Source organism: Manis pentadactyla, chromosome X (genome assembly GCF_030020395.1).
Source record: "Manis pentadactyla isolate mManPen7 chromosome X, mManPen7.hap1, whole genome shotgun sequence".
Lineage (NCBI taxonomy): Eukaryota > Metazoa > Chordata > Mammalia > Pholidota > Manidae > Manis > Manis pentadactyla.
Genome location: NC_080038.1, coordinates 56,026,159 through 56,044,341, shown reverse-complemented (window position 1 = coordinate 56,044,341; position 18,183 = coordinate 56,026,159). Strand labels below are relative to the sequence as shown.

The following is an 18,183-nucleotide window of genomic DNA, read 5'->3' as shown; positions in this document are numbered from 1 at the left end:
ACACATATTAAAAGAATAATAAGGAAATATTAGGAACAACTTGATGCCAATGAATTTGACCACTTAGATGAAAATGATAAACTCTTTGAAAGAAAGGACACATTACCAAAGTTCACTCAAGAAGAAATAGCCCATATACTAATGGGTAAATGTCGTAGGAGTGCCTTCTGGAATTTCTTGCCTTGTCTCTTTATCTCTGAAATGTAGATCTGAAAGGGAAGGAACAGTGGATCTAGGGCTTAACAGATATGTGTTTTAGGCAAAGCTCTACTGTTGGCTAATTTTTTTTTGAAACCTGGAGCAGGCTGAAGTCTCTCAACCCTTCTCTGGTAAATGGGTTATTGTTGTGAGGATTGTGGTGATGATTAAACAAAATGGTAGATACAAGGTACTTGGTCAGGTATAAAATCCAGGACAAATTGGAGGTGCTGCTTTTCCTTGATGCTTTTGAGACAGGGACCGTGGGGGTAGTCAGAGTAGGGTGAGGGCCTCCAGAAAAAGACCCCTACCAAAACTCCATATTAAACAATTAAACAAAGACAGAATCACACTAATTCTCTAAAGTAAAGTATCAAGCTAAGAATATAAGCATTCTTCCGTGAAGATTAGTTAAAACTAAAAAGCCAGGAATAACCTGGCCTGGAATGTTTGAACATCCCCCAGGTAAGAAAATACCTCAGCATAGCCCATGTCTTGTTTGTGTCAATTAAATGAGGCTATTGTAAAGCTTTAACCTGCTAAAAAGCCCAGTTTATCTTTAACTTTATCCGGATGCTGTTTTTCCTCTTACAGCCCCTAACCAAGTAATATATATAACCTGGGCAGTTAATGTCACAGGCAAGACCAGCCATAAACAACATAGTGAAAGACAGGAAGGATCCCATCTTAAAGATAAGAAACTAAGACTATTTAACAAACAGACAATAACTCAGCTCACTCTGAAAGGAAAACAGCTCACCCTGAGAAGAAAACAAGCAGCCTTGATTAATACGCTCCCAAACAAAAACTGCTATTCTAAGGAAAAACCAAAGCAGTAAATTTCTTATGTTAACTCCACAAAATAGTCTGGAAAACTGATGAGACTTAGTGTCTCTTTTAAGATAAACACTTAGAGACCATCTGGTAGACACGTGCCTAACTCTTAGTCTCCCAACTGCCTATAAATCCCCTAGACAACACACCACCGCGGACTCTCTTGTCCCCTCCTGGCTTAAACCGGGAGCTCTGTCCTTTCACTGTATCTCTAAATAAAAGCCTGTACTTTGCTCTCCTACCTTGACTGTTTATGAAGCTCATTCTTCGGCTTCGTGAACAAGAACCCCAGCATCATTTGTGATGCAAGAAGAAGTAACTTCTCAGTTGTCTTAGTAATAATATCATAGTTCTGATGATTGTGTTTGAAAATATCTACTGAAATAGTGTTATTTGTTCAAGTGCAGTTTTTAGCAGCTATAATAACAATCACTTAGATTTCTAGAATACCTTTATTTGAAGGGTGAAAAAAAAAGCCCTGTAAAGGATTCTCAGCTACAAACCTTGCCCCTGAGTTAAGGTAAAAGGACAAAAGCTCTTACCAGGTTCTAGATGTGAAAACAGAAGAGTAAGTACCTTCCTTTGGAAGAGAGGCTCCATCTCTATTTCCTAGAGCTACTTTATTACCTCTCCAGGTCTTCTTCATGCCCATCCTTAGTGATTCCCTATGCAGTTTAAGACCATTCATCCTTGCTTAAAATTTACTGTAAAAGTTGTTTTTGTTCTACCAAGTACTGAGCCCTTTCTCCTTTTGCCATCCCCCAGTGTTTTGCCCCTCCCCTACACCTCTCGTTCCTCCTATTAGGGCCCCCATCTGTTAGCATCTGCTAATAGTAGATACATCCTGAATGCTCTCCTACCTCACATGTTTCCATGGCAACCAGACCAAAAACGGACTAGAAAGATGACATGAAGAGTATGCTTGCATTAGTCGCACTGCCTGAATTCTGTCAGGGCCTACTGGAGCACTAGGTGCTGTGTGCTGATGTCTAGATTTGATTGAAATCAAATTTCTTTCAGTCACAATTTTAATAACTAAGTTGGACAGCTTAACAGTTTTCCCTGAAAAGAGTGCCTATTTGTTTCTTGATATTTGCATAATACATAGGGATTATTCACAACCTAGCTCCAGGTTTTTGTTTCAGTTGTTAGTGGTACACATATGACATCTGAAAGCAGTGGTTTATTTTGAAAGGAATTCAGGAAATTAGAAGATTAATCAGTTATTTTATTGATGAAGTAATTTAAAACAGGTACTTGTGAAGTCACTGAAACCAGATAGAGTCCTGAATTTTGAGGCAGCTAATCCAATACGGCAGTTGTAAAAGGTAACTAAATGCAGATGTTTGCTGTTCAATCCTTTCCTGATGTATAGAACTTATATAAAGATATTTTTCAATTTTTAAACAATTTAGTAGAATGAGACAGTCACAGAGGTGAGTTGTCTACACAGCTGAAGTAAACCTAGTTCAATACTGAAGCTTTTAAAACATTTAAAGTCTTTTATTATATAAAAGCTTATTTAAATACTTATTACGCATTTCCCTGCCTTCTTAAACAAAATACATTTGAGTTAAATGAGCCTTTTCTTGATGACTTTTGTGAATGGATGTCGTTAAGTCATTTAATCTTTTTTGGGCCTCAGTTTCCTTGTCTTCTAAATGAGAGATTAGATTACATGAGGTCTAAATTTGTTATCCTATTATTGATTTCCAAAGCACTACTGGATTTTAGGTAGAAAAGAACTAAGTATGCAGCTACTTGTGCCCTGGGGTGTCAGGAAACTATAGGAGAGGGAAACTGAAAGAGTCCTGAGTTTACCAAGACTGCAAGACAGGCAAAACAATTAAAAAAGGCAAGCCAGCCACCTGAAACTGCAACTTTCCAGCTGTAGAATCTTTCACTAAGAATCAACTTTATTAAGGATAGAAAGTTAGCATAAGTATAGCCATTTTAAAAGCTTAGACACCATTTTCTAACCTAGAAGGAAGAAAATAGGAAAATATTAGAACCTTGAAAAACAAGTTAGTCAGCCAGTGTTGATTGCAGTGACCTTTAGTTAGCTAACCTCAATCAGTTAATCATACATACCAAGCTTATCTTACTAAGAACCACCCTAACATTCCGAGGGTGATCTTATCTCACCAGACCCCCAGGATGTGGCGTCAGCCGAAATGTATGTGTTTTTTAGAAAAACAATGTGATGTGCTTGTGGAAAAATACTGCCCTTTTTGAAAATGCTATAAAAACCTCTGACTTTAAGTGCTCGGGGTCCTTGTTGAGACCCACTGTGTCGGGCTGACACTTAGACCCCAGCTAGCTGGTCTCTGAATAAATTCCTCTTGCTTGTTGCATCAAGAGACGCCTTCTGTGAGTGATTTGGGGTGGCGCTCTCCTCTGGGAGAATCCAACATTTGGGGGCTCGTCCGGGATTGTGCGCTCGCCCCGTTTCACTCCTGAAAGTCGCCCTTGAAGGGAGAGGTAAGATTAAGTGGCACCTTGAGTTGTCTGTGTTCTGTTTTCTGTTTCTTGGTAAGACCGGTCAGAATTCTGAAAAGGGTACCCTTGTCTGGCAGTCGTCCCGATCCCGTAAAGGGATCGAGACTGCGGTCGGTAGACGTACTTGGAGAACCGCAGGCTGCAACCCTGGGGGATGCCTCAGGGAGATTAGAGAGCCAGGGACGCCTGGTGACCTCTCATCTGTTTTTCCGGCAAAGTGAATCTGATGAGATAAAGTTGATATTTGGGCGCCAAGAGTATCAGCCCACTGATTCTTTTCGGTTTTTGGTCAGCAATCTGAAGAAAACTAAGTGCGGCCGCTGTGTGTCTAATCTCTGTGTGTCTCTGTTTTTTGTGTCCTTTACGTGTCTAATAATTGTTATACTGACCATGGGACAGATGGTAACGACTCCACTCAGTCTGACGTTAGATCACTGGACAGAAGTGAGAGCGAGGGCACACAATTTGTCAGTAGAAGTTAAGAAGGGGCTATGGCAGACTTTCTGTACCTTCGAGTGGCCCACTTTTAACGTAGGGTGGCCCCCGGAGGGGACTTTTGACCTCTCCACTTTACTTGCAGTAAAAGCTGTTGTTTTTCAGAGTTCGTCTCAAGGACATCTGGATCAGCAACCCTATATTGTAGTCTGGCAGGAGTTAGTGGAAAATCCACCACCCTGGGTAAAGCCCTGGGTGCAAAAGAAAATGAGCTCTCGAGTCTTAGTGGCCCAGGCTCAACCTCAGAGCAAGGAAAAAGAAACTACCAAAATTCACCCTGACACTCAAGATTTACTCATGGTTGATGATCCCCCTCCCTACCCTCCTGCCCCAGCCCCGGTGCCTCCAGCCCCGGCACCCTCAGCCCCGGCGCCTCCAGCCCAGGTGCCCCCAGCCCCAGCGGCCCCATTGCCTCTAGCTTCAGGCACCGGGGCAATGGGACCGCCTCCGGGACCGGCCCAGGGAACTCCACGCTGCCGAGGGGCTGCAGTGGACCCACCGGGTATTTTTCCCCTCCGATCTTATGGGGCCCCCATCCTCAGAGAGGAAGAGGACCCGCCTTTCCAACCTCTGCAATATTGGCCATTCTCCTCTGCTGATTTATATAACTGGAAAGCTAACCACCCTCCTTTTTCAGAAGAACCGCAGAAACTAACTGGACTGATAGAGTCCCTAATGTTTTCTCACCAGCCCACTTGGGATGACTGTCAGCAGCTTTTACAGGTGCTCTTCACCACGGAAGAAAGAGAAAGGATCCTCCTGGAAGCACGAAAGAACGTGCCTGGAGCTGAGGGATGACCATCACAACTCCCTCATGATATGGAAAGGGGGTTCCTACTGGCCAGACCCAACTGGGACTTTAATTCCCCAGAAGGTAGGGAGCGACTAACCATCTATCGCCAGGCTCTGGTGGCGGGTCTTCGCGGGGCCGCGAGGCGCCCCACCAATTTGGCCAAGGTAAGAGAGGTCAGTCAGGGAGCAGCTGAGGCGCCTGCAGTGTTCTTAGAATGCCTGATAGAAGCCTTCAGGCGGTATACTCCCTTTGACCCCACTTCCGAGGAGCACAGTGCCTCAGTGGCTCTTGCTTTTATTAGGCAATCAACACCCGATATTAGAAAGAAGCTTCAGAGATTGGAAGGCTTACAAGATTTGTCGCTGAGAGATTTAGTAAAAGAAGCTGAGAAAGTTTATCATAAGAGAGAGACTGAAGAAGAAAAATAATTGAGGAAAGAGAAGGAAAGAGAAAGTAAAGAGGAAAAAAGGGATAGGAAGCAAGAGAAAAATTTAACAAGGATCTTGGCCGCAGTGGTAGAAGGTAAGGGACGCCCGCCTTCTAGCGGCAGAACTAGTAAGGCAGGGCACCTGGGCAACCGACCACCTTTGGATAAAGATCAATGTGCATATTGCAAGGAAAAAGGGCACTGGGTAAAAGAATGCCCTAAAAAGCCACTAAAAAAGCCTCCGAAGAAAGTGTTGTCTCTGCTAGAAGACGAAGATTAAGAAAGACGGGGCTCGGAGCCCCTCCCCGAGCCCAGGGTAACTCTGAAAGTGGAGGGGCAACCCATTGAGTTCCTGGTAGACATCGGTGCTCAACATTCTGTATTAACTCAGGCAAAGGGCCCCCTCTCTGATAAAAAATCTTGGATGATCAGGGCTACGGGCCAGAAACAATATGTGTAGACTACCCGAAGAACAGTGGATTTAAGAGTAAGACGAGTAAACCACTCGTTCCTTGTCATACCGGAATGCCCCACACCCCTGTTAGGAAGAGACATTTTAACCAAAGTGGGGGCCCAAATATCCTTTCAGGCTGGTGAACCTCTGGTGACCAATCAAGAGAATAAACCTTTGAGCTTAAGCGTCCTGACCATAAGATTAGAAGATAAACACCGTCTTTTTAAGAGACCGGAGCCCTCCAAAATTAGTCAAGAGTAGTTTGACCGGTTCCCAGGAGCCTGGGCGGAAATGGCCGGCATGGTGCTCGCCAGGAACCAGCCTCCTGTAGTCATAAAACTAAAAGCTTCAGCCTTACCAGTAACTGTGAGACAATATCCAATGAGTAAAGAAGCCAAGGATGGAATTAGGCCACATATCCAGAAGCTTATAGAACAGGGGATATTAGTAAAATGTCAATCCTCATGGAACACCCCCTTGCTGCCTGTAAAAAAGGCAGGAACGAGAGACTACCGACCAGTACAAGATTTAAGAGAAGTTAACAAAAAGACACAGGACATTCACCCCACCGTGCCAAATCCTTATAACCTACTAAGCTCCCTGACCCCGGAAAACACCTGGTATTCAGTTTTAGATTTAAAAGATGCTTTCTTTTGTCTGCGCTTGCACCAGAGCAGCCAACCGCTGTTTGCTTTTGTGTGGAAAGATCCCTCCACAGGAACTACTGGACAATTGACCTGGACTCGTTTGCCACAAAGATTTAAGAACTCGCCCACCCTCTTCGACGAGGCTCTACATCAAGACTTGGCTTTCTACCGAGCTTCTAACCCACAGGTAACTTTGTTACAATATGTTGATGACTTATTAATAGCCACCCCTACTCGGAGAACCTGCCAAAAGGCCACTGGAGCCCTTTTGGCTGAGCTTGCCAAATTAGGGTACAGGGTATCTGCTAAGAAAGCACAGATCTGCCAACAACAAGTGACTTATTTGGGATACTCCCTGAGAAATGGGAAAAGGTAGCTTACTGAAGCCCAAAAGCAGACTGTGATGCAGATTCCGGTTCCCACTACTGCACGCCAGGTTCGCGAATTTCTGGGGACAGCAGGGTTTTGTAGACTGTGAATACCTGGATATGCTTCTTTGGCTGCCCCTCTGTATCCCCTTACTAAAGGAGCAGCCCTGTTTGTTTGGGGATCTGAACAACAACAGGCCTTTGATGATATCAAAAAAGCCCTCCTCTCGGCACCCGCTCTGGCATTGCCAGACATAACTAAGCCATTTATCCTTTTCGTGGATGAACAGAACGGAGTAGCTCGAGGAGTATTGACCCAACAATGGGGACCTTGGAAGAGACCTGTCGCCTATTTGTCTAAAAAATTAGACCCCGTGAGTAGCGGATGGCCCACTTGTTTGAGAGTAGTGGCAGCTGTAGCTCTCTTAGTTAAAGATTCTGACAAGCTAACGCTGGGACAAAAACTCACTGTGGTTGCTCCTCATGCGCTAGAAAGCGTAATTCGACAACCACCCGAAAGATGGATGTCAAATGCCAGAATGACTCACTATCAAACCTTACTCCTGAATCGTGATCGTGTGGAATTTGCCCCGCCTGCCATCCTAAACCTGGCTACTCTGCTCCCCGATGTGGGAAAAGAAGTGCTTCATACCTGCCAGGAAATCCTGGCTGAGGAGACGGGGACCTGTCGGGACTTACGAGATCAGCCCTTAGAAAGACCGGGACTCCTGACCTGGTACACAGACAAGAGCAGTTACATCATGGGAAGTAAGAAGATAGCAGGAGCTGCAGTAGTAGATGATGACCGAATTGTGTGGGCCAGCGGACTCCCAATGGGCACTTCTGTGCAGCAAGCAGAGCTCGTCGCCCTGACTCAGGCTTTAAAGATGGCAGAAGGTAAGAGACTTAACGTCTATACTGACAGCCGTTACGCTTTTGCCACTGCTCATATACACGGGGCTATATATAGACAGAGAGGGCTGCTGACTTCTGCTGGGAAAGATGTTAAGAATAAACAAGAAATCTTAGATCTGTTAGAAGCCATCCATAGACCTAGAGAAGTAGCAATAATACATTGTCCTCGGCATCAAAAAAGTGACTCTCCAATAGCTCAAGGAAACAGAAAGGCGGACCAAGCCGCAAAACAAGCAGCCCAGGGAACGAACATCTTACCCCTCCAGGTGTACCCGGAAGCCACATGTAGTAAGAACTTTCAGTATACCCCCGAAGATCTTGCTCAGATGGACAAGTTGGGGATCCAAAAATCCCCACCCCTTGGAATGTATAAGTCAGAAGATGGGAAAATTATCCTGCCCCAGAAAAAGGCAGGAGAATACTTAAGGCAATTACATCAGTTGACACATTTGGGGGCCAATAATCTAAAAACCCTGGTTCGAGATTCCCCTTATCATGTCATTGGTTTAAGAAAGTTGGCAGACGAGGTTGTAAGAAATTGTGTTCCTTGCCAATTAGTAAATGTGAACAAACATCAAGTAATATGCAGAAAGAAGCTTCGAGGAGATGGGCCAGGAGCCTACTGGGAAGTTGACTTTACTGAAATTAAGCCTGCTAAGTATAGATATAAATACCTCTTACCTCCTAGTTTTCCTAGACACCTTTTCAGGATGGGCAGAGGCATTCCCCACCAAAACTGAGACAGCTCAGATAGTGTCCAAGAAGATCCTTGAAGAAATATTTCCCAGGTTCGGGATCCCAAAGGTAATCGGCTCTGACAACAGTCCTGCCTTTGTTGCCCAGGTAAGTCAGGAATTGGCCAAGATCCTGGGGACAGATTAGAAATTGCACTGTGCATATAGACCCCAGAGCTCAGGACAGGTAGAAAAGACGAATAGAACTCTAAAAGAGACCCTGACTAAATTATCCATAGAGACTAGTTTATGTGATTAGTTAGTCCTCCTTCCTTTCGCCTTATTTCGAGTCAGAAACACCCCCAGCCATTTTAAACTAACACCTTTTGAAATAATGTTTAGAGCTCCAGCTCCACTAAATGCAGCTCACCTCCATACATCCTCTGAATGTGTGACTAATAAGTTTCTGCTTGAAAAGTTGCGGGCTCTAGAAGCTGTGCAGAGAGAAGTGTGAGCCTCTATCTGAGAAGTCTATCGGCCAGAGGACATCTCAGTACCTCATCAGTTCCAAGTGGGAGACTCTGTCTACGTGAGACGACACCAAACGGGAAATCTTAAGCCCCGGTGGAAAAGACCCTTCATCGTCCTTTTGACTACTCCCACAGCTGTGAAAGTAGATGGCATCTCCTCCTGGGTCCACGCTTCACATCTGAAGAAGAGCGCATCAACCAGGCCCAGATTGGCGAGTAATTCGAACTGATAACCCTCTTAAACTTCGCTTGTGTAAGAATGATTGTGTCTGATGATTCTGATAGCCCAGTTACTCCCCACTCTTCAGGACCCCAACCCCCACGAACCTAGACTACTGACATGGCAGGTCTGTTCCCAAACAGGGGAGACAGTGTGGTCCATTTCTAAAGTTGCTCCTCTTAAAACCTGGTGGCCGTCCCTGCACCCTGATGTTTGCGCCTTAGTCACTGGAATAGGAGACTGGGATATACCCGAGCTTAGCTGGATGCAAGCAAACAGGGTCAGGCCCGCGACTTCGGCGTATTACGCTGGAGTAAAACAAGCCCAGAGCCAGAGTGGCTTATAGAGCTTTAAGTGCAGAAACCCGGCCACACGCCAGCAGATAAAGACCACTACTTTCTATGTCTGCCCCCGTGACGGACGAACCTACCAACAAACCCAACAATGTGGGGGCTTGCAATCTTTTTATTGTAACTCTTGGGGTTGTGAGACTACGGGTAACGTTTATTAGAATCCTGTGTCTGATTAAGACCTCCTTAAAGTAGCCCAGAACCGCACATCCCCCAACTGTGAATGGACAGGACTATGCATCCCCTTAAATATCACGTTCAGTGATAAGGGACACCAGTATGATGGGTGGATCACTGGACGACAGTGGGGACTTAGATATTATAAATCTGGATATGACAGACCCTTCCAGCTGCCCCAATAGGACCTAATTCTGTCCTAAGAAATCAACCGCGTCTCCCAACCTCGATCCTGAAGCAGACTCCGGTGCCTCTGGTAGACCCTACCACTATTTCTGCTGCCCCCACCCCTGACCAAATAGCCCCCTTTCCTGACACTGGACAACACCTCTTCAATCTTCTTGAGGGGGCTTTCCAAGTTCTAAACACCACCAACCCTAATACTACTAAATCCTGTTGGTTGTGTTTCTCCTCTGGACCTCCTTACTATGAAGGATTGGGACTGTTGGGCAATTTTAACAGAACAACCAGCCACGAGATCTGTAGCTGGGGAAGCCATAAGAAGCTGACCCTGACCGAGGTGACTGGAAGAGGGAAATGTTTAGGTTCAGTTCCCCCCACTCATGAAGCTTTGTGTAATGAAACCATATCCGTAAATTCCTCAGGTGAAAATGAGTATCTAGTCCCTCCTCCCAAAGGGTGGTGGGCCTGTAATACTGGATTGACCCCATGTGGCTCTACTTCTGCCTTCAATTCTTCCCGCGACTTCTGTATCATGGTTCAATTAGTACCTAGATTGATGTATCATGATGATTTCTCATTCGTAGCTGAATTTGAACCAAAACACAGGTATAGAAGAGAGCCAATCTCGCTGACCTTAGCTGTATTATTAGGAATAGGAGTCGCAGCTGGAGTAGGAACAGGGACAGCTGCCATTATCCAAGGGAACCAACATTATGCGGGGTTGAGGACAGCAATTGATGAAGACCTAAAGACTATAGAACAATCCATTACCAAACTTGAAGAATCTCTAACCTCCCTGTCTGAAGTAGTCTTGCAGAACAGACGAGGACTAGATCTGTTGTTTTTAAAAGAAGGAGGATTGTGTGCAGCCTTAAAGGAAGAATGCTGCTTTTATGCAGACCATTCTGGAATAGTAAGAGATTCAATGTCAAAACTTAGGGAAAGGTTAGATCAAAGAAAGAGAGAACGGGAGGCCGGCCAAGGGCTATTTGAGTCCTGGTTTACTAGATCTCCATGGCTTACAACCTTGATATCCACCTTGACTGGGCCTTTACTTATTCTTATACTACTCCTCACTTTAGGACCCTGTATACTAAATTGGCTGATAACTTTTGTTAGAGAAAGAGTGAGTACCGTTCAAGTGCTAATGCTGAGGCAACAATATCATTCACTCGCACAACAAGAGGACACAAGCATTCCATGATTGGAATGCTCCTTAAAAAAGAAGTGGGAAATGTAGAATCCCTCACTAAGAATCGACCTTATTAAGGATAGAAAGTTAGCATAAGTATAGCCATCTTAAAAGCTTAGACACCATTTTCTAACCTAGAAGGAAGAAAATAGGAAAATATTAGAACCTTGAAAAACAAGTTAGTCAGCCAGTGTTGATTGCAGTGACCTTTAGTTAGCTAACCTCAATCAGTTAATCATACATACCAAGCTTACCTTACTAAGAACCACCCTAACATTCCGAGGGTGATCTTATCTCACCAGACCCCCAGGATGTGGCGTCAGCCGAAATGTATGTGTTTTTTAGAAAAACAATGTGATGTGCTTGTGGAAAAATACTGCCCTTTTTGAAAATGCTATAAAAACATCTGACTTTAAGTGCTCGGGGTCCTTGTTGAGACCCACTGCGTCGGGCTGACACTTAGACCCCAGCTAGCTGGTCTCTGAATAAATTCCTCTTGCTTGTTGCATCAAGAGATGCCTTCTGTGAGTGATTTGGGGCGGCGCTCTCCTCTGGGAGAATCCAACACAGCTTTGCCTCCCTTCTGGGGATGGTTCAGTGAAGACTTCTCTCTGGCCACATTTCCACTGGTTTGCTGTTGGTCTATGTTTTCAGCCATCCTTCAGGCTGAGGTCAGGTTTTGTGTGCTCCCAGGTCTTCAGACTCCAGTTGTCTCTTCTCTTTAAAACCAGACAGGCAGCTTCCAAGGGGCCACTTACTGGGGAAGTACCTCAGAGAAGGTGTATCAGAGTGATGTGGGATTTCTGAAAATAGTCCAGGTATACCACTCACTTAGGTGACTGTATGACAGGTAGAGTTTCCATCCTGCTATCTGCTGAATGTAAGGCATTATGCTGGGAACTTTGGAATGTTGTCACATTTAGTTCTCATACTAACCCACTGTGGGGGGTGTCTTTCCTTACAGATATAGAAATTGAGGCTTACAGAGAGGAAACAGCATGCCCAAGGTCACAGTGAGGAAGTGATAGGGTTTGATTAGAAGTCTTGTGCCTATAAATCTAAGATTTGAAATGAAATCTGAGAAGTAGGGGAAGGGTAGTAAGGTAATCTGTTGTTTCTCTCTTCTGTGCAAGGGCAAAATAAGTGGTCTGATTCATGTGGGACAATTAGAGGTGAGCCCCAAGGAAGAAATCCATCACCACCATTATCATCTTCTTCTTAGGGAGCCTACAAAGCACCAGTTGCCTGTGGCTTATCCCCATGCAGCGGATTGCCCTATTCGTCTTTCCATAGAAAGTAAATAATCTAGAGTGTAGCTCATGCTTTACCATTTGGGGGAAAGTGGGAATTATTCCCCCAGGTCTCAAGAACACCAACACCCATTCTCTTCCCCTTGTACCACTCTGTCTAGAGTAGGGGGTGGGTCATAAACTACTAGGTGGTTTTCCAGGTTTCTTCCAGGCCTGAATCCTATGCCCCACCTCCTCTAGGGTACCAAGCACACTGTCAGTGCCAACCATCCATCTGCTAGCTGTATGACTTTTGTCAAGTTTCTTAGTCTCTCTGCACCTTAGCTTTCTCCATTGCAAAATGGAGACAATAATAATACTAACCTTATTTTATGGTTTTGCATTTTCCACTAGTTAATATTTAAGAAAGCACATAACACAATGCCTGCTACATAGCAAGCATTTAATAAGTATTAGCTTCTGATTAAAAAAAGTAGAACACAATCCTAGGAATTAAGTGGTATGATGTGCCAGATATTGTGTTATACTCACAGGAGCAGTGTGGATGGTGATAAAGAACACAGACTCTGACATCAAGCAGACCTGGTTGAAATCCTGGCTCCACTTGTAACTTTGGGCAAGCTACCTCTCTACTCTGAGCCTTCTTTTCTGCATTTAAAATGGGAATCATAATAATACTTCTTAGCTGCATGATGAGGATTTGTGAGATGATACTATAAAGAAAGTGTTTGACCCAGTGCTTGGTTCAGAGTAAGTGCTGAAGTCATTATCACCCTTGTTATGTCAGGGATTATCTCATTTAACATTCAAAGCACTTATATGGCACAGAAAGGTGATTGCAAGATTACTTGATATTTAGAACTGTGCTCAGATGCCAAGTGAGCTTTTGAATGAGTGTCTGTTGTCCTAAGCAACTCTTGTATCATGAAATGGCACCTAGGTAAGAATTAGCAGTGAATCATCTGTCATTATCCTACCTAAGGCTACTAAGGCAGGAGTCAGGCACAGGACAGTGGGCACTGGACTTGGCACCAGATGCCTAGTGTTCTTGTCCTAGCTTTGCCATACATTGCCTATGGGGCCAGGAGCCTTTGACTAGATAAATTAAAAATGTTTCCATTGCTAAATCTTACCCATGTGTGTGGCATACTTCTGAGTGATACAAATCAGTTCATTCCCCTGAGTCCCATTGTGATTGTAAAATTGAGCCATAGATAGATACCAACTCTAGAGGGATGTAAAAGTGGTAAACTATAAAGGACTATACATACAAAATATTACTTAGAGCAGGGGTGTGGATAAAGGAGAGGTCCTGTGGCCAGGATTCTCACCTGGCCATGGTTGACTAGCTCACTGCACACCTGTGGACAATACATGGATGTTGACTTTATATAAAGAGCTCTGTCCAGTGCTCTGGGTTCGACATGGTGGCAGGGCTGCAAGATTGCAGGAGAGCAGAGCAAAGGCTGGAGTGGTGGCAGTGCCGAGGACAGAGGCCCAGAGGACGGCTGTGTGGGATAACTGTGCAGAGAGGCCTGGAGGACGGCTGTGCAGGACGACTGTGCAGAGAGGCCCAGAGGACAGCTGTGTGGGACGGCTGTGCAGGCAGAGTGGCCCAGAGGATGGCTGTGTGGACAGAGAGTCCCACAGGATGGCTGTGTAGACAGAGGGGCCCAGAGGCAGAGACCAGCTTGCTGCATGCATACTTGCTCTGAGTGAATAGGATTTTAGTGACTGACCTGCCACCTGGATATAAAGTTGGGTATAACCCTTTCACTCCAAGAACATTTTTCAATTTCTTTGGTTACATTGAATCCATAGCGAACTTGCCTGCGGCTGAAACCCATTGGCAAGACAAGGGGTCAACAAACTTTCTTTGGAAAGGGCTAGATAGTAAATACCTTAGACTTTTGAAGTCCATGCAGTCTCAATCAAAACTACACATTCTGATTTTGTAGCAAAAAAGCAGCCATAGAAAATATGTAAACAAATGAGTATGGCTGTGTTCCAGGAAAACTTTATTTACAAAAACAGGTGGCAGGCCTTGGTTTGCCAAATCCTGATTCAGATTCTCATTATTGAGCACCAACTATATGATGGGCACTTGGTAAGCACTGAGGCTAGTAAGGCAAACAAGACCCAGTATTTATTCTGGAAAAGCTCCTGGGCTTGTGGAGAAATCAAGCACATAAACAGGTAATCAGAATACAGGGTGATAAGTGCTCCATAGCTACATGGAGTGTGTTTGCTTTGCGATAAAGGAGGCCCCTGCTGTTGCATGATGCGTTGATGGTTCCACTTCTGTCTTAGGAAAAGTCTTTTTGATCCAGTGAATCTTATCAAATCTGTTGATGAAGGTTTCACCTCATATATCCCTTTAGAATATTACTTATATCCTGAGACTCATAAGATAATGTTAAGAACAAATAGGATTTTTTAAAATTCATTTTTCCTGTGTCCACTGTTAAGTCATCCCATAGGGAAAAACAGCTTTGTAGTCCTCCCCTTTGCTGGTGGATTTCCTTTTTTAAAAATTTATTTATTTATTTATTTATTTATTTATTTATTTATTTATGTATTTATGTATTTATTTATATCATTAATCTACAATTACATGAAGAACATTATGTTTACTAGGCTCCCCCCTTCACCAAGTCCTCCCCCACAAACCCCATAACAGTCACTGTCCATCAGCGTAGGAAGATGCTGTAGACTCACTACTTGTCTTCTCTGTGTTGCACATCCCTCCCTATGGCCACCCACATTATACATGCTAATCATAAGGCCCCCTTTCTTTTTCCCTGCCCTTATCCCTCCCTTTGCACCCCTCCTGCCCAGTCCCTTTCCCTTTGGTAACCGTTAGTCCATTCTTGGGTTCTGTGATTCTGCTGCTGTTTTGTTCCTTCAGTTTTCCTTTGTTCTTATACTCCACATATGAGTGAAATCATTTGGTACTTGTCCTTCTCCGCTTGACTTATTTCCCTGAGCATAATACCCACTAGCTCCATCCATGTTGTTGTGAATGGTAGGATCTGTTTTTTTCTCATGGCTGTGTAATATTCCATTGTGTGTATGTACCACATCTTCTTTATCCATTCATCTACTGATGGACTTTTAGGTTACTTCCATATCTTGGCTATTGTAAATAGTGCAGTGATAAACATAGGGGTGCATCTGTCTTTTTCAAACTGGGCTGCTGCATTCTTAGGGTAAATTCCTAGAAGTGGAATTCCTGGGTCAAATGGTATTTCTATTTTGAGCTTTTTGAGAAACCTCCATACTGCTTTCTACAATGGTTGAACTAATTTACATTCCCACCAGCAGTGTAGGAGGGTTCCCCTTTCTCCACAACCTATTCTCAGGCTGTGCAGCACACAGGACAAAGAACCCTGTATGGAAAGAACCTCCATCATGACTGAACTCCTAGTTCTAGTGACAGCTATTCTGGCAAGCATACTTGGGGGCCCTTAATCTTCTGTTTACCTCTCTCCAGACTCCACCCCCTTATTGATTTTCTGTCCTTTCCCTTCTTCCCCCTAAGCTTCTGTTGCCTTTTGCCTTTGTGCATAGCTCTATTAGAACACTTATCAGGCTGTATTGTAATTGGTTTTATATCCACTAGTCTTTTCCAGTAGCCTGTGAGCTTGGGTGACTAGCTATATGTGTCTGTTTCATCTCAGTGGTGTCCAGTGCATAGCTGAGGGATCACTGATGAGCAGGTGATCTAGCAGGTGAAATCACTACCTGCTGGTGTCCTGAATGAATGGAGGAGCAAATGAGAGGGGGAGGCATGAACAGGATCCCTACCTGCTGCTCTCTTGGATTTTTGGCTTAGGCAAGACAGATGTCTTCTCTGGATCTCCAGTGCCTCCCTGCAAAGTGAGAGGATCAAAGTGATGGGCTTCTAAAGTAACTTTTGGCTTTTTCTTTCTTTGGTTTCTTTTTTTAATGTATTTGCTCAGTTGTCAAAATTATAATTATTCAATAATAATAGCTTCAATTTATGTCCCTCTCAAGTATATTTGCATTTAAATAGGATAAGGTGTGCTCTCCTCCAATCCACAACCTAAACTAATAGGGTCTAAATTAATGAAGTTTTGTTTTGTAAAGTTCCTGAAGTATTGGTGGCTCAGTGGTAACAAAGTATATTCTATGTATTTGTGACAAATTTCTAAAGAACCTTGTTTGTGTCTTTGCCTAATCTGACTGTCCTCTCTCTCTCTCTTCCTTTCAGCTGGAAATAACTGGCCAGCCTTCACTCAGTGCCTTGGTAGCCCCATCCCCTTCTCTGACCATGGAGACTCTCAGCCGATGCCAAACTGCCTCCCTCTCTGAGCTGGTGTCCAGTGGTTACCTGGCTCAGGTCTTCTCAGGCCACCCTCTTTGTGGTAGAAGACCTGGCTAGGGAGGTGGGGCTGGAGGAGTCTGAGCGATGTGAACAGGGTGACTTGAATCCCAGGGAAGAGAGTGGTCAGAACAAGAAGAAAACCAAAGTCAAGAAGATCTGGAATTTTTCGATCCGCAGAAAAGGGGCTTCTAGTCAGTGAGAGCAACCCCAGTCCGTGATTTTGCTGGGAGATACCTCCAAGTCATCAGAATTGAAACCTAAAGTCACATTAATGGATAGAATGAAGTCATTCAAGAGGTTGAAGCCTTCAACTGGGACCTCCAAGAATACTCCCCCTAGGAGTGGAAAGTCCCTGAAACCCCAGGAGACCCCAGGTATCTACCAGATGAGGAAATTGGAGGAAGCCCAGAAGCCTTTCTGTCATTCTTATGCAGGCCACTTTGAAGGCCTGGACCCCTTCTTTGTAAATGTGCAGAGGCTAGTGCACACTCCCAAGAGGGTGAATTAGAAAGATATGGCCTTTGAAGATTTTGGCATCCAAATGGAGGAAGACCCCTTGGAGAAAGAGGACTATGAGCAACCCAGTAGTGGCAGGCAGACCAAAATCTACCTGAAAAGCATGTTCCATGGGTACTATGAGGTGCCCCACATATGAGCCGGAGACTCTGCAATCCAGGAGCTTGAGGGTTCCACCTTGGAAGAGAATGTGGAAGGGGGCTATGAGGAGAGCCCTGGGTACCTGTGCAGAGACAAGGCCACACCTTTCAGTGGTGTCGTTAAGTTCTTCAGCAACATGACTGATGTGGCCCACAAGTGGCGGGCATTATCCCAGGAGGAGCCACAGATAGGTCACCACAGGGAGACCTTCTCTGTTGGTAGAAGAAAGGGTTTCATTCTGGAGAGTCCTTCCTCTGGGGCCTCCTCGCTTCACCTGCCCTGCAGGCCTTCTGAGACTGTGCTATGGGACAGTGCCATTGGGGGGCACCAGTGCCACCACCCCAAGGCCTTGCAGGCCACCTGTTCCTTTGAAATGAGCATTGAGGGTGAGAAGATGCCAGGCCAGGCACTTGCAGGTCCCTGTACCATTGTTGACTTGGCTTCAACAACCTCAGCTGTCTAAGAGTTCCAGGATGACCCGATGCCACAGAACTGATGCAGCTGCCAGTACTGCCATGCCTCAACAGGGAGCCATCCTTTTCTCAGGAGCTTGATGAAGTCACTGAGACTGTGGTCAGCTTCCTCAAGGAAGATGACAGTGGAGGACAGTCTCCCAAACTGGGCACTTGTGTTAGGAGGGTCACCACTGAAGCTATCATGTTGAAGCTAAAGGAGAAGCCCAGCAAGATGGAGAAGCAGGAGAGAGTCAGGGGCCCCCAGGGGTCCAGCCAGGAAGGGAAGCCCCAGGACTCTTATTTGGGTGTAGATACAGTAAGCTCAGAAAGTGAAGTCAGCAAGGCCTACACTGGAGTACCCCCTACTCAGGTAAGATGGGAACTGGTTTTTCCAAATCACTATTTGAAATATTCAGGACCCCAGAGGTCAGCTAAACTCCCATGCCTTTGTCACAATCTCATCTTCCATCAAGAATGTCCTGGAAGGAATGCTTCTGCCAGTCAGGTGCATGGGATT

The 18,183-nt window shown here is 44.8% G+C and overlaps 1 protein-coding gene across 3 annotated transcripts in view; it reads left to right on the top strand.

Moving 5' to 3' along the window:
• Nucleotides 1-18,183, top strand: part of ARHGEF9 (Cdc42 guanine nucleotide exchange factor 9) — a 426,451-nt gene that overhangs the window by 63,651 nt on the left and 344,617 nt on the right. For 2 of the 3 annotated variants that reach the window (XM_057495890.1, XM_057495888.1), the window contains exon 1: nucleotides 15,367-18,036. The gene's annotated coding sequence lies outside the window, so the exon portion shown is untranslated. Of the gene's footprint in view, nucleotides 1-15,366; nucleotides 18,037-18,183 lie in introns of those variants that run through there. The other variant, XM_057495889.1, reaches the window with a different exon arrangement.